Genomic DNA, 15,279 nt, shown 5'->3' with positions numbered 1-15,279 from the left:
CTATTTACAGATGGCGGTGTAGATATTTCCATGCTTATAGAGATGGCGTTGTAGATATTTCCATATTTATACAGATGGTGGTGTAGTTATTTGCAAGTTTATACAGATGGCGGTGTAGATATTTCCAAGTTTATAGAGATGTCGGTGAAGAAATTTCCATGTTTATAGAGATAGCGATGTAAATATTTCCATGTTTATAGAGGTAGCGCTGCAGGGATTTCTGTGATTATAGTGATAGCGGTGTAGTTTTTTCCATGTTTATACAGAAAGTAGTATAGATATTTCCATGTTTATACAGATAGCACTGTTGATATTTCCATGTTTATAGAGATCATGGTGCAGATATTTCCATGTTTATACAGATAGCGTTGTAGATATTTCCGTGTTTATACAGATAGCGGTGTAGATATTTCAATGTTCATACAGATAGCGTCGTAGATATTTCCGTGTTTATACAGATAGCGGTGTAGATATTTCAATGTTTATAGAGATAGCGGTGGAGTTATTTCCATGTTTATACAGATAGCCGTGAAGATATTTCCATGTTAATAGAGATAGCGTGGTAGATACTTCCATGTTTATAGAGATAGCGGTGTGGATATTTCCATATTTACGGATAGCCTTGTAGATATTTCCATGTATATTCACATTGCGGTGTAGGTATTTCCATTTTTATAGAGATAGCGGTGTGGCTATTTCCATGTTTATGCAGATGGCAGTGTAGATATTTCCATGTTAATACAGATAGCGAAGTAGATTTTTCCATGTTTATAGAGATAGCGGTGCAGATATTTCCATGTTTATACAGATAGCGGTGCAGATATTTCCATGTTTATACAAATAGCGGTGTAGATATTTCCATGTTTATACAGATAGCGGTGGAGATATTACCATGTTTATACAGATAACGGTGGAGATATTTCCATGTTTATACAGATGGCGTGGTAGATATTTCCAAGTTCATACAGATGGCGGTGTGGATATTTCCATGTTTATACAGATAGCGGTGTAGATATTTCCATGATTATACAGATAGCGGTGGAGATATTTCCATGTTTATACAAATAGCGGTGGAGGTATTTCCATGTCTATACAGATGGCGGTGTAGAGATTTTCAAGTTCATACAGATGGCGGCGTAGATATTTCCAGTGTTTATATAGGTAGGGTTGTAGATATTTCCATGTTTATACAGATAGCTGTGTATATACTTCTATGGTTATACAGATGGCTGTGTAGATATTTCCATGTTTTTACAGATGGCGGAGTAGATATTTCCATGTTTATACAGATAGCGGTGTGGCTATTTTCATGTTTATACAAACAGCGATGTAGGTATTTCCAGGTTTATAGAGATGGCTCTGTAGATATTTCCATGTTTATTCAGATGGCAGTGCAGATATTTCCATGTTTTTACATACGGAGGTGTAAATACTTCCATGTTTATACACATGACATTGAACGTATTTCCATGTTTTTACAGATGGCGGTGTAGATATTTCCATGTTTATGCAGATAGCGGTGTGGCTATTTCCATGTTTATACAGATAGCGATGTAGATATTTCCAGGTTTATGGAGATGGCTGTGTAGGTATTTCCATGTTTATACAGATGGCAGTGTAGATATTTCCATGTTTATACAGATAGTGGTGTAGATATTTCCATGTTTATACAGACGACTGTGGAGGTATTTCCATTTTTATACAAATGGCGGTGTAGATATTTCCATGTATATAGAGATAGCCATGTAGATATTTCCATGTTTATACAGATAGCGGTGGAGATATTTCCATGGTTATACTGAGAGCGGTGGATATATATCCATGTTTATAGAGATGGCAGTGTAGATATTTCCAAGTTCATACAGATGGCGGTGTGGATATTCCCATGTTTATACAGATAGCGGTGTAGATATTTCCATGTTTATACTGATAGCGGTGTTGGTATTTCCATGTTTATAGAGAAAGAGGTGTATATATTTCCATGTTTATACCGATGGCTGTGTAGATATTTCCATGTTTATACAGATAGCGGCGTAGATATTTCCATGTGTATAGAGATAGCGGTGGAGATATTTCCATGTTTATACAGATAGCGAAGTAGATATTTCCATGTTTATACAGATAGCAGTGTAGATATTTCCATGTTTATACAGATAGCTGTGTAGATACTTCTATGTTTATACAGATGGCTGTGTAGATATTTCCATGTTTATACAGATAACGGTGTGGCTATTTCCGTGTTTATACAGATAGCGGTGTGGATATTTGCAAGTTTATACACATAGCAGTGTAGGTCTTTCCATGTTTATAGAGATATCGTTGTAGATATTTCTATGTTTATACAGATGACTCTGTAGATATTTCCATGTTATTACAGATGGCGGTGTAGATATTTCCATGTTTATACAGATAGCGGTGTGGCTATTTCCATGTTTATAAAGATAGCTATGAAGATTTTTCCAGGTTAATAGAGATGGCTGTGTAGATATTTCCATGTTTTTACAGATGGAGGTGTAGATACTTCCATGTTTATACAGATGACTGTGTAGCTATTTCCATGTTTTTACACATGGCGCTGTAGATATTTCCATGTTTATACAGATAGCGGTGTGGCTATATCCATGTTTATAAAGATAGCGATGTAGATTTTTCCAGGTTTATAGAGATGGCTGTGTAGATATTTCCATGTTCATACAGAATGCAGTGTAGATATTTCCATGTTTATACAGTTAGTGGTGTAGATATTTCCATGTTCATAGAGACGACTGTGTAGGTATTTCCATTTTTATACAGATGGCCGTGTAGATATTTCCATGTATATAGAGATAGCCATGTAGATATTTCCATGTTTATACAGATAGCGGTGTAGACATTTCCATGTTTATAGAGATGGCGGTGTAGGTATTTCCATATGTATACAGATAGCGGCGTAGATATTTCCAAGATTATACAGATAGCGGTGTAGATATTTCCATGTTTATACAGGTGGCGGTGTAGATATTTCCATGTTTATAGAGATAGCGGTGGAGATATTTCCATGTATATAGAGATAGCGGTGGATATATTTCCACGTTTATACAGATAGTGGTGTAGATATTTCCAGGTTTGTACAGATAGCGGTGTAGATATTTCCATGTTCATACAAATAGCGGTGAAGGTATTTCCATGTTCTTAGAGATAGCGTTGTAGATATTTCCAGGTTTATACAGATGGCTGTGTAGATATTTCCATGTGTATACAGATGGCAGTGTTGATATTTCCATGTCCATAGAGATGGCGGTGTAGATACTTCCATGTTTATACAGATGACTGCGTAGATATTTCCATGTCTTTACAGATGACGGTGTAGATATTTCCATGTTTATTCAGATAGCGGTGTGGCTATATCCATGTTTATACAGATAGCGATGTAGATTTTCCATGTTTATACAGATGGCAGTGTAGATATTTCCATGTTTTTACAGATAATGGTGTAGATATTTCCATGTTTATACAGATGGCTGTGTATGTATTTTCATGTTTATACAGATGGCGGTGTAGATATTTCCATTTTTATGGAGATACCCATGTAGATGTTTCCATGTTTATACAGATGGCGGTGTAGATATTTCCATGTTTATAGAGATGGCGGTGTAGATATTTTCATGTTTATAGAGATAGCTGTGTAGATATTTCCGTGTTTATAGAGATAGCGGAGTAGACATTTCCATATTTATACAGATAGCCGTGTAGATTATTCCATGTTTATTCAGATGGCAGTGTAGATACTTCCATGTTTATACAGATAACGGTGTCGCTATTTCCATGTGTATACAGATGGCAGTGTAGATATTACCATGTTTATGCAGATGGAGGTGTAGATATTTCTATGTTTATACAGATAGCGGTGTGGCTTTTTCCATGTTTATACAGATAGCGATGTAAATATGTCCAGGTTTACAGAGATGGCTGTGTAGACGTTTCCATGTTTATACAGATCGAGGTGTAGATATTTCCATGTTTATACAGATTGTGTTGTAGATATTTCCATGTTTACAGAGACGACTGTGTAGGTATTTCCATGTTTATACAGATGGCAGTGTAGATATTTCCATGTTTTTACATACGGAGGTGTAAATACTTCCATGTTTATACACATGACATTGAACCTATTTCCATGTTTTTACAGATTGCGGTGTAGATATTTCCATGTTTATGCAGATAGCGGTGTGGCTATTTCCATGTTTATACAGATAGCGATGTAGATATTTCCAGGTTTATGGAGATGGCTGTGTAGGTATTTCCATGTTTATACAGATGGCAGTGTAGATATTTCCATATTTATACAGATAGTGGTGTAGATATTTCCATGTTTATACAGACGACTGTGGAGGTATTTCCATTTTTATACAAATGGCGGTGTAGATATTTCCATGTATATAGAGATAGCCATGTTGATATTTCCATGTTTATACAGATAGCGGTGGAGATATTTCCATGGTTATACTGAGAGCGGTGGATATATATCCATGTTTATAGAGATGGCAGTGTAGATATTTCCAAGTTCATACAGATGGCGGTGTGGATATTCCCATGTTTATACAGATAGCGGTGTAGATATTTCCATGTTTATACTGATAGCGGTGTTGGTATTTCCATGTTTATAGAGAAAGAGGTGTATATATTTCCATGTTTATACCGATGGCTGTGTAGATATTTCCATGTTTATACAGATAGCGGCGTAGATATTTCCATGTGTATAGAGATAGCGGTGGAGATATTTCCATGTTTATACAGATAGCGAAGTAGATATTTCCATGTTTATACAGATAGCAGTGTAGATATTTCCATGTTTATACAGATAGCTGTGTAGATACTTCTATGTTTATACAGATGGCTGTGTAGATATTTCCATGTTTATACAGATAACGGTGTGGCTATTTCCGTGTTTATACAGATAGCGGTGTGGATATTTGCAAGTTTATACACATAGCAGTGTAGGTCTTTCCACGTTTATAGAGATATCGTTGTAAATATTTCTATGTTTATACAGATGACTCTGTAGATATTTCCATGTCATTACAGATGGCGGTGTAGATATTTACATGTTTATACAGATAGCGGTGTGGCTATTTCCATGTTTATAAAGATAGCTATGAAGATTTTTCCAGGTTAATAGAGATGGCTGTGTAGATATTTCCATGTTTTTACAGATGGAGATGTAAATACTTCCATGTTTATACAGATGACTGTGTAGATATTTCCATGTTTTTACACATGGCGCTGTAGATATTTCCATGTTTATACAGATAGCGGTGTGGCTATATCCATGTTTATAAAGATAGCGATGTAGATTTTTCCAGGTTTATAGAGATGGCTGTGTAGATATTTCCATGTTCATACAGAATGCAGTGTAGATATTTCCATGTTTATACAGTTAGTGGTGTAGATATTTCCATGTTCATAGAGACGACTGTGTAGGTATTTCCATTTTTATACAGATGGCCGTGTAGATATTTCCATGTATATAGAGATAGCCATGTAGATATTTCCATGTTTATACAGATAGCGGTGTAGACATTTCCATGTTTATAGAGATAGCGGTGTAGGTATTTCCATGTTTATAGAGATAGGTATGTAGATATTTTCATGTTTAAACAGATAGCTGTGTAGACATTTCTGTGTTTATAGAGATAGCAGTGTAGGTATTTCCATATTTATACAGATGGCGGTGTAGATATTTCCATGTTTATAGACATAGCCATGTAGATAATTCCATGTTTATACAGATAGCGGTGTAGACATTTCCATGTTCATAGAGGTAGCGGTGTAGGTATTTCCATGTTTATAAAGATAGCCGTGTAGTTATTTCCATGTTTTTTCAGATGGCGGTGTAGATATTTCCGTGTTCATACAGATAGCGGTGTGGCTATTTCCATGTATATACAGATGGCATTGTAGATATTTCCATGTTAATATAGTTAGCGATGTAGATTTTCCATGTTTATACAGATAGCGGTGCAGATATTTCCATGTTTATACAGATAGCATTGTAGATATTTCCATGTTTATACAGATAGCAGTGTAGATGTTTCCATGTTTATAGAGATGGCTGTGTAGATATTTCCAGTTGTATACAGATGGCAGTGTAGATATTTCCATGTTTATACAGATGGAGGTGTAGATATTTCCATGTTTATACAGATGACTGTGTAGATATTTCCATGTTTTTACAGATGGCGGTGTAGATATTTCCATGTTTACAGATAGCGGTGCGGCTATTTCCATGTTTTTACAGATAGCGATGTAGATATTTCCATGTTTATAGAGATGGCTCTGTAGAGATTTCCATGTTTATACAGATCGCGGTGTAGGTATTTCTATGTTTATACAGATAGTGGTGTAGATATTTCCGTGTTTATGCAGATGACTGTGTAGGTACTTCTATGTTCATACAGATGGTGGTGTAGATATTTCCAAGTTTATACAGATAGCTGTGTAGATATTTCCATGTTTATACAGATAGTGGTGTAGATATTTCCATGTTTATACAGAAACCGGTGCAGGTATTTCCATGTTTATAGAGATAGCGGTGTAGATATTTCCATGTTAATACAGATGACTGTGTTGATATTTCCATGTGTATACAGATGGCAGTGTAGATATTTCCATGTTTATACAGATGATGGTGTAGATATTTCCATGTTTCTGCAGATGACTGTGTAGATGTTTCCATGATTTTACAGATGGCGGTGAAGGTATTTCCATGTTTATACAGATAGCGCTGTGGCTTTTTCCATGTTTATGCAGATAGCGATGTAGATATTTCCATGTTTATACAGATCACGGAGATATTTCCATGTTTATACAGATAGCGGTGAAGATATTTCCATGTTTATTCAGATGACGTTGTCGATATTTCCAAGTTTATGCAGATAGCGTTGTAGATATTTCCATATTTTTAGAGATATCGGTGTAGATATTTCTATGTTTATTCAGATGGCGGTGTAGATATTTCCATGTTTATACAGATAGCGGTGTGGCTGTTTCCATGTTTATACAGATGGCATTGTAGATATTTCCATGTTTATACAGATAGTGGTGTAGATATTTCCATGTTTATAGAGATTGCGGTGGATATATTTCCATGTTTATCGGGATAGCGGTCGAGATATTTCCATGTTTACAAAGATAACAATGTAGATATTTCCATGTTTATACAGATAGCAGTGTAGATATTTCCATGTTTATAGAGATGGCTGTGTAGCTATTTCCATGTTTATGCATATGGCAGTGTAGATATTTCCATGTTTATACAGATAGCGGTGTAGATGTTTCCAAGTATCTCGAGACAGCGGTATAGATATTTCAATGTTTATACAGATGGCTGTGTGGATATTTCCATGTGTGTACAGATGGCAGTGTAGATATTTCCGTGTTTTCACAGATGGAGTTGTAGGTATTTCCATGTTTATACAGATGACTGTGTAGATATTTCCATGTTTTTGCAGATGGCTGTGTAGATATTTCCATGTATATACAGATAGCGGTGTGGCTATTACCATGTATATACTGATGGCAGTGTAGATATTTCCTTGTTAATACAGATAGCGTTGCAGATATTTCCATGTTTATACAGATAGCGGTGGAGATATTTCCACGTTTACACAGATTGCGGAGTAGGTATTTCCATGTTTATACAAATAGCGGTGGAGATATTTCCATGTTTATACTGATAGTGTTGTAGATATTTCCTTGTTTATTCAGATGGCGTTGTAGATATTTCCATATTTATACAGATAGCGGTGTAGATAATTCCATGTTTATTCAGATGGCGGTGTAGATATTTCCAGGTTTATACATATGGTAGTGTGGCTTTTTCCATGTTTATACAGATGGCAGTGTAGATATTTCCATGTTTATACAGATAGTGGTGTAGATATTTCCATGTTTCTGCAGATAGCGGTGTAGATATTTTCCTGTTTATAAAGATAGTGGTGTACATATTTCCATGTTTATAGAGATAGCGGTGGAGATATTTCCACGTTTATACAGATAGCGGTGTAGATATTCCCATGTTTATACTGATAGCGGTGTTGATGTTTCCATGTTTATACAGAGAGCGGCATAGATATTTCCATGTTTATACAGATGGCGGTGTAGATAATTCCATGTTTATAGAGATAGCGGTGGAGATATTTCCATGTTTTTACATATAGCGATGTAGATATTTCCATGTTCATACAGATAGCGGTGGATATATTTCCATGTTTATACCGATAGCGGTGGAGATATTTCCATGTTTATACAGATAGCGTTGGAGATATTTCCATGTTTATAGAGATTGCGGTATAGATATTTCCATATTTATACAGATATCCGTGAAGATATTTCGATGTTTATTCAGATGGTGGTGTAGATATTTCCATGTTTATACAGATAGCGGTGTGGCTACTTCCATGTTTATACAGATGGCAGTGTATATATTTCCATGTTTATACAGATAGCGATGTAGATATTTCCATGTATATTGAGATAGCAGTGTAGATATTTCCATGTTTATACAGATGGCTGTGTGGATATTGCCATGTGTATACAGATGGCAGTGTAGATTTTTCCGTGTTTGCACAGATGGAGGTGTAGGTATTTCCATGTTTATACAGAAGGCTGTGTAGATATTTCCATGTATATACAGATAGCGGCGTGGCTATTTCCATGTTTATACTGATGGCAGTGTAGGTATTTCCATGTTAATACAGATAGCGTTGTAGATATTTCCATGTTTATACAGATAGCGTTGTATATATTTCCATGTTTATACAGATAGCGGTGGAGATATTTCCACGTTTATACAGATAGCGGTGTAGATATTTCCATGTTTATACAAATAGCGGTGGAGTTATTTCCATGTTTATACTGATAGTGGTGTAGATATTTCCTTGTTTATTCAGATGGCGGTGTAGATATTTCCAAGTTTATGCAGATAGCGGTGTAGATATTTTCATGCTTATAGAGATAGCGGTGTAGTTATTTCCATGTATATACAGATAGCGGTGTAGTTATTTCCATGTTTATAGTGATAGCGGTGTAGTTATTTCCATATTTATACAGATAGCGGTGTAGGTTATTCCATGTTTATTCAGATGGAGGTGTAGATATTTCCAGGTTTATACACAAAGCGGTGTAGCTGTCTCCATGTTTATACAGATGGCAGTGTAGATATTTCCATGTTTATACAGATAGTGGTGTAGATATTTCCTTATTTATAAAGATAGCGTTGTAGATATTTCCATGTTTATACAGATGGCTGTGTGGATATTTCCATGTGTATACAGATGGCAGTGAAGATATTTCCATGTTTACACAGATGGAGGTGTAGGTATTTCCATGTTTATACAGATGACTGTGTAGATATTTCCATGTTTTTACAGATGGCGGTGAAGATATTTCCATGTATATACAGATAGCGGTGTGGCTATTTCCATGTTTATACAGATGGCAGTGTAGATATTTCCATGTTAATACAGATAGCGTTGTAGATATTTCCATGTTTATACAGATAGCGTTGTATATATTTCCATGTTTATACAGATAGTGGTGGGGATATTTCCATGTTTATACAGACAGCGTTGGAGATATGTCCATGTTTATACAGATGGCGGTGTAGATATTTCCAAGTTTATACAGATGGCAGTGTAGATATTTCCGTGTTTATACAGATAGCAGTGTAGATATTTCCATGTTTATACACATAGCGGTGTAGGTATTTCCATGTTTATACAGATAGCGGTGTAGGTATTTGCATGTTTATAGAGATAGCGGTGTAGATATTTCCATGTTTATACAGATTGCTGTGAAGATATTTCCATGTGTATACAGATGGCAGTGCAGATATTTCCATGTTTATACAGATGGAGTTGTAGATACTTCCATGTTTCTACAGATGACTTTGTAGATATTTCCATGTTTTTACACATGGCGGTGTAGATATTTCCATGTTTATACACATAGCGTTGTGGCTATTTCCATGTTTATACAGATAGCGATGTAGATATTTCCATGTTAATAGAGATGGCTGTGTAGATATTTCCATGTTTATACAGATAGCGATGTAGATAATTCCACGTTTATTCAGATGGCGGTGTAGATATTTCCAGGTTTATACACATAGCAGTGTGGCTGTTTCCATGTTTATACAGATAGCAGTGTAGATATTTCCATGTTTATAAAGATAGTGTTGTAGATATTTGCATGTTTATAAAGACAGCGGTGTAGTTATTTCCATGTTTATAAAGATAGTTGTGTAGTTATTTCCATGATAATAGAGATAGCGGTCGAAATATTTCCATGTTTATACATATAACGATTTAGATATTTCCATGTTCATACATATAGCGGTGTAGGTATTTCCATGTTTATACAGATAGCGGTGTAGATAATTCCATCTTTATAGAGATAGCGGTGGAGATATTTCCATCTTTGTACATATAGCGATGTAGATATTTCCATGTTCATACAGACAGCGGTGGATATATTTTCATGTTTATACCAATAGCGGTGGAGATATTTCCATTTTTATACAAATAGGGTTGTGGATATTTCCATGTTTATACAGATAGCAGTGGAGATATTTCCATGTTTATAGAGACTGCGGTGTAGATATTTCCATATTTATACAGATAGCCGTGAAGATATTTCGATGTTTATTCCGATGGTGGTGTAGATATTTCCATGTTTATACAGATAGCGGTGTGGGTACTTCCATGTTTATGCAGATGGCGGTGTAGATATTTCCATGTTTACTGAGATTGCGGTGTAGATATTTCCATGTTTATACAGATGGCTGTGTAGATATTTCCATGTTTATACAGATGGCAGTGTAGATATTTTCATGTTTATAGAGATGGTGGTGTAGATATTTCCATGTTTATACACATAGCGGTGTAGATATTTCCATGTTTATAGAGATAGCGGTGTTGGTATTTCCTGGTTTATACAGATAGCGGTGTAGATATTTCCATGTTTATACAGCTCGCGGTGTAGTTATTTCCATCTTTATACAGATGGCAGTGTAGATATTTCCATGTTTATAGAGATATCGGTGTAGATATTTGCATCTTTATACAGATAGCGGTATAGATATTTCCATGTTTATAGAGATAGAGGTGGAGATATTTCCATGTTTATAGAGATAGCGGTGAAGATATTTCCATGTTTATACAGATTGCGGTGTACTTATTTCCATGTTTATACAGATGGCTCTGTAGATATTTCCATATTTATACAGTAGGCGGTGTCGATATTTCCCTGTGTATACAGAAGTCAGTGTAGATATTTCCATGTTTGTACAGATGGAGATGAAGTTGTTTCCATGTTTATAAAGATGACTGTCTTGATATTTCCATGTTTTTACGGATGGCGGTGTAGATATTTCCATATTCATACAGATAGCGGTGTGGCTATTTCCATGTTTATACAGATAGAGGTGTAGCTATTTCCATGTTTATAGAGATGGCTGTGCAGCTATTTCCATGTTTATATAGATGGCAGTGTAGATATTTCCATGTTTATACAGATGGCGATGTAGATATTTCCATGTTTATACCGATGAATTTGTGGTTATTTCCATGTTTATACAGATGGCGGTGTAGATATTAACATGTTTATAGAGATAGCCGTGTAGATATTTCCATGTTTATAGAGATAGTGGTGTAAATATTTCCAAGTTCATACAGATAGCGGTGTAAATATTTCCATGTTTATACAGATAGCGGTGTAAATATTTTTATGTTTATAGAGATAGCGTTGTAGATATTTCCATGTTTATAGAGATAGCGGTGTAAATTTTTCCATGTTTATATAGATAGCCGTGTAAATTTTTCACGTTTATAGAGATAGCGGTGTAGATATTCAAACGTTTATATAGATAGCGGTGTAGATATTTCCACTTTTATAGAGATAGCGGTGAAGATATTTCCACGTTTTTACAGATAGCGGTGATGATATTTCTACGTTTATACAGATATCGGTGTAGGTATTTCCAATTTTATAAACATAGCGGTGTGGATATTTCCACATTTATACAGATAGCGGTGTAGGTATTTGCACATTTGTAGTCATAGCGTTGTAGATATTTCCACGTCTATGCAGATAGCGGTGTAGATATTTCCAAGTTAATACAGAAAGCAGTGTAGATATTTCCAGGTTTATAGAGACAGCGGTGAAGATATTTCGATGTTTATACAGACAGTGGTGTAGATATTTCTATGTTTATAGAGACAACGATGTAGATATTTCCATGTTTATACAGATAGCGGTGTAGATATTTCCATGTTTATACAGTCAGTGGTGAAGGTATTTCCGTGCTTAAACAGATTGCCGTGAATATATTTCCATGTTTATACAGACAGCGGTGTAGATATTTCCATGTTTATAGAGATACCGGTTTATATATTTCCATGTTTATAGAGATAGCGATGCAGATATTTCCAAGTTTATAGAGATGGATGTGTAGATATTTGCATGTTTATACAGATAGCGGTGTAAATGATTCCATGTTTACAGAGATAGCTGTGAAGATATTTCCACGTTTATACAGATAGCGGTGTAGATATTTCCATGTTTAAAAAGACAGCGGTGTAGATATTTCCACGTTTATGCAGATCATGGTGAACATATTGCCACGCTTATAGAGATAGCGGTGTAGATATTTCCACGTTTATACAGATAGCGGTGTAGATATTTCCAAGTTTAGATAGCGGTATAGTTATTTCCACGTATATACAGATTGTGCTGTAGATATTTCCACGTTTATAGACATAGCGGTGTAGATATTTCCATGTTTATACAGATGGCGGTGTAGATATTTCCACATTTATACTTTTAGTGGTGTAGATATTTCAAGATTTATAGAGACAGTGGTGTAGATGTTCCCACATTTATAGAGATAGCGGTGTATATATTTCCATGTTTATAGAGATAGCGGTGTAGATATTTCCACATTTATAGAGATAGTGGTGTAGATATTTCCATGTTTCTAGAGACAGCGGCGTAGATATTTCCAAGTTTATAGAGATAGCTGTGTAGATATTTGCATGTTTATACAGATAGCGGTGTAGATATTTCCACATTTAAACTTATAGCGGTGTAGATATTTCCAGGTTTATAGAGACAGCAGTGTAGATGTTCCCACATTTATGGAGACAGCGGTGTAGATATTTCCATGTTTATAGAGATACCGGTGTAGATATTTCCATGTTTATACAGATAGTGGTGTAGATATTTCCATGTTTATACAGATGACATTGTGCGTATTTCCATGTTTATACAGATGGTTGTGTAGATATTTCCACGTTTATAGAGATGGCGATGTAGATATTTCCATGTTTATACAGATAGCGGTGTAGAGATTTCCATGTTTATAGAGTTAGTGGTGTAGATATTTCCATAGTTATACAGATAGCGGTGTAGATATTTCCATCTTTACACGGATATCGGTTTGCATATTTCCATGTTTACACAGATGGCTCTTTAGGTAATTCCATGTTTCCACAGAGAGTGTTGTAGATATTTCCATGTTTATACAGATAGCGGCGAAGATATTTCCATGTTTATACAGATAATGGTGGAGATATTACCATGTTTATACCGATAGCTATGTAGATATTTCCATGTTTATCCATATAGAGGTGTAGATATTTCCATGTTTATACAGATAGCGGTGTAAATATTTCCATGTTTATATGTATAGCGCTGGAGATATTTACATGTTTCTGCAGATAGCGGTGGAGATATTTCCATGTTTATATAGATGGCAGTGTAGCTATTTCCAAGTTTATACAGAGAGCGGTGTAGATATTTCCAAGTTTATACTGATAGCGGTGTAGGTATTTCCATGTTCATACTGATAGCGGTGTAGGTATTTCCATATTTATAGAGATAGCGGTGTAGATATTTCCATGTTTATACCGATGTCTGTGTAGATATTTCCATGTGTAAACAGATGTCTCTGTAGATATTTACATGTTTATGTAGATAGCTATGTAGATATTTCCATGTTTATACAGATGGGGGTGTAGATATTTCCGTGTTTACACAGATGACTGTGTAGATATTTCCATGTTTTTACAGATGGCGGTATAGATAATTGCAGGTTAAGACACACAGCCGTGTGGCTATTTCCATTTTTATGCAGATAGCGTTGTAGATATTTCCTTGTTTATAGAGATGGCTGTGTAGATATTTCCATGTGTATACAGATAGTGCTGTAGATATTTCCATGTTTATACAGATGACTGTTTAGGTATTTCAATGTTTATACAGATGGTAGTGTAGGTATTTCCATGTTTATAGAGATAGCCATGTAGATATTTCCATGTTTATACATATAGAGGTGGAGGCATTTCTAAGTTTATAGAGATAGCGGTGTAGATATTTCCATATTTATACAGATAGCGCTGTAGATATTTCCAAGTCTATACAGATAGCAGTGTAGTTATTTCCATATTTCTACAGATAGCGGTGTACATATTTCCATGTTTATACAGATAGCGGTGTAGATATTTCCATGTTTATACTGTTAGCGGTGTATTTATTTCCATGTTTATACAGATGACTGTGTATATATTTCCATGTTTATACAGATGGCGGTGTAGATATTTCCATGTTTATAGAGATAGCGTTGTAGATATTTCCATGTTTATAAAGATAGCGGTGTGGATATTTCCATATTTACGTATAGCCTTGTAGATATTTCCATGTTTATTCAGATGGCGGTGTTGTAGATATTTCCATGTTTATAGAGATAGCGGTGTGGCTATTTCCATGTTTATACAGATGGTTGTGTAGATATTTCCACGTTTATAGAGATGGCGATGTAGATATTTCCATGTTTATACAGATAGCGGTGTAGAGATTTCCATGTTTATAGAGTTAGTGGTGTAGATATTTCCATAGTTATACAGATAGCGGTGTAGATATTTCCATCTTTACACGGATATCGGTTTGCATATTTCCATGTTTACACAGATGGCTCTTTAGGTAATTCCATGTTTCCACAGAGAGTGTTGTAGATATTTCCATGTTTATACAGATAGCGGCGAAGATATTTCCATGTTTATACAGATAATGGTGGAGATATTACCATGTTTATACCGATAGCTATGTAGATATTTCCATGTTTATCCATATAGAGGTGTAGATATTTCCATGTTTATACAGATAGCGGTGTAAATATTTCCATGTTTATATGTATAGCGCTGGAGATATTTACATGTTTCTGCAGATAGCGGTGGAGATATT

Source organism: Pan paniscus, chromosome 7 (assembly GCF_029289425.2).
Source record: "Pan paniscus chromosome 7, NHGRI_mPanPan1-v2.0_pri, whole genome shotgun sequence".
Lineage (NCBI taxonomy): Eukaryota > Metazoa > Chordata > Mammalia > Primates > Hominidae > Pan > Pan paniscus.
Note: the sequence above shows the minus strand (reverse complement) of the source record.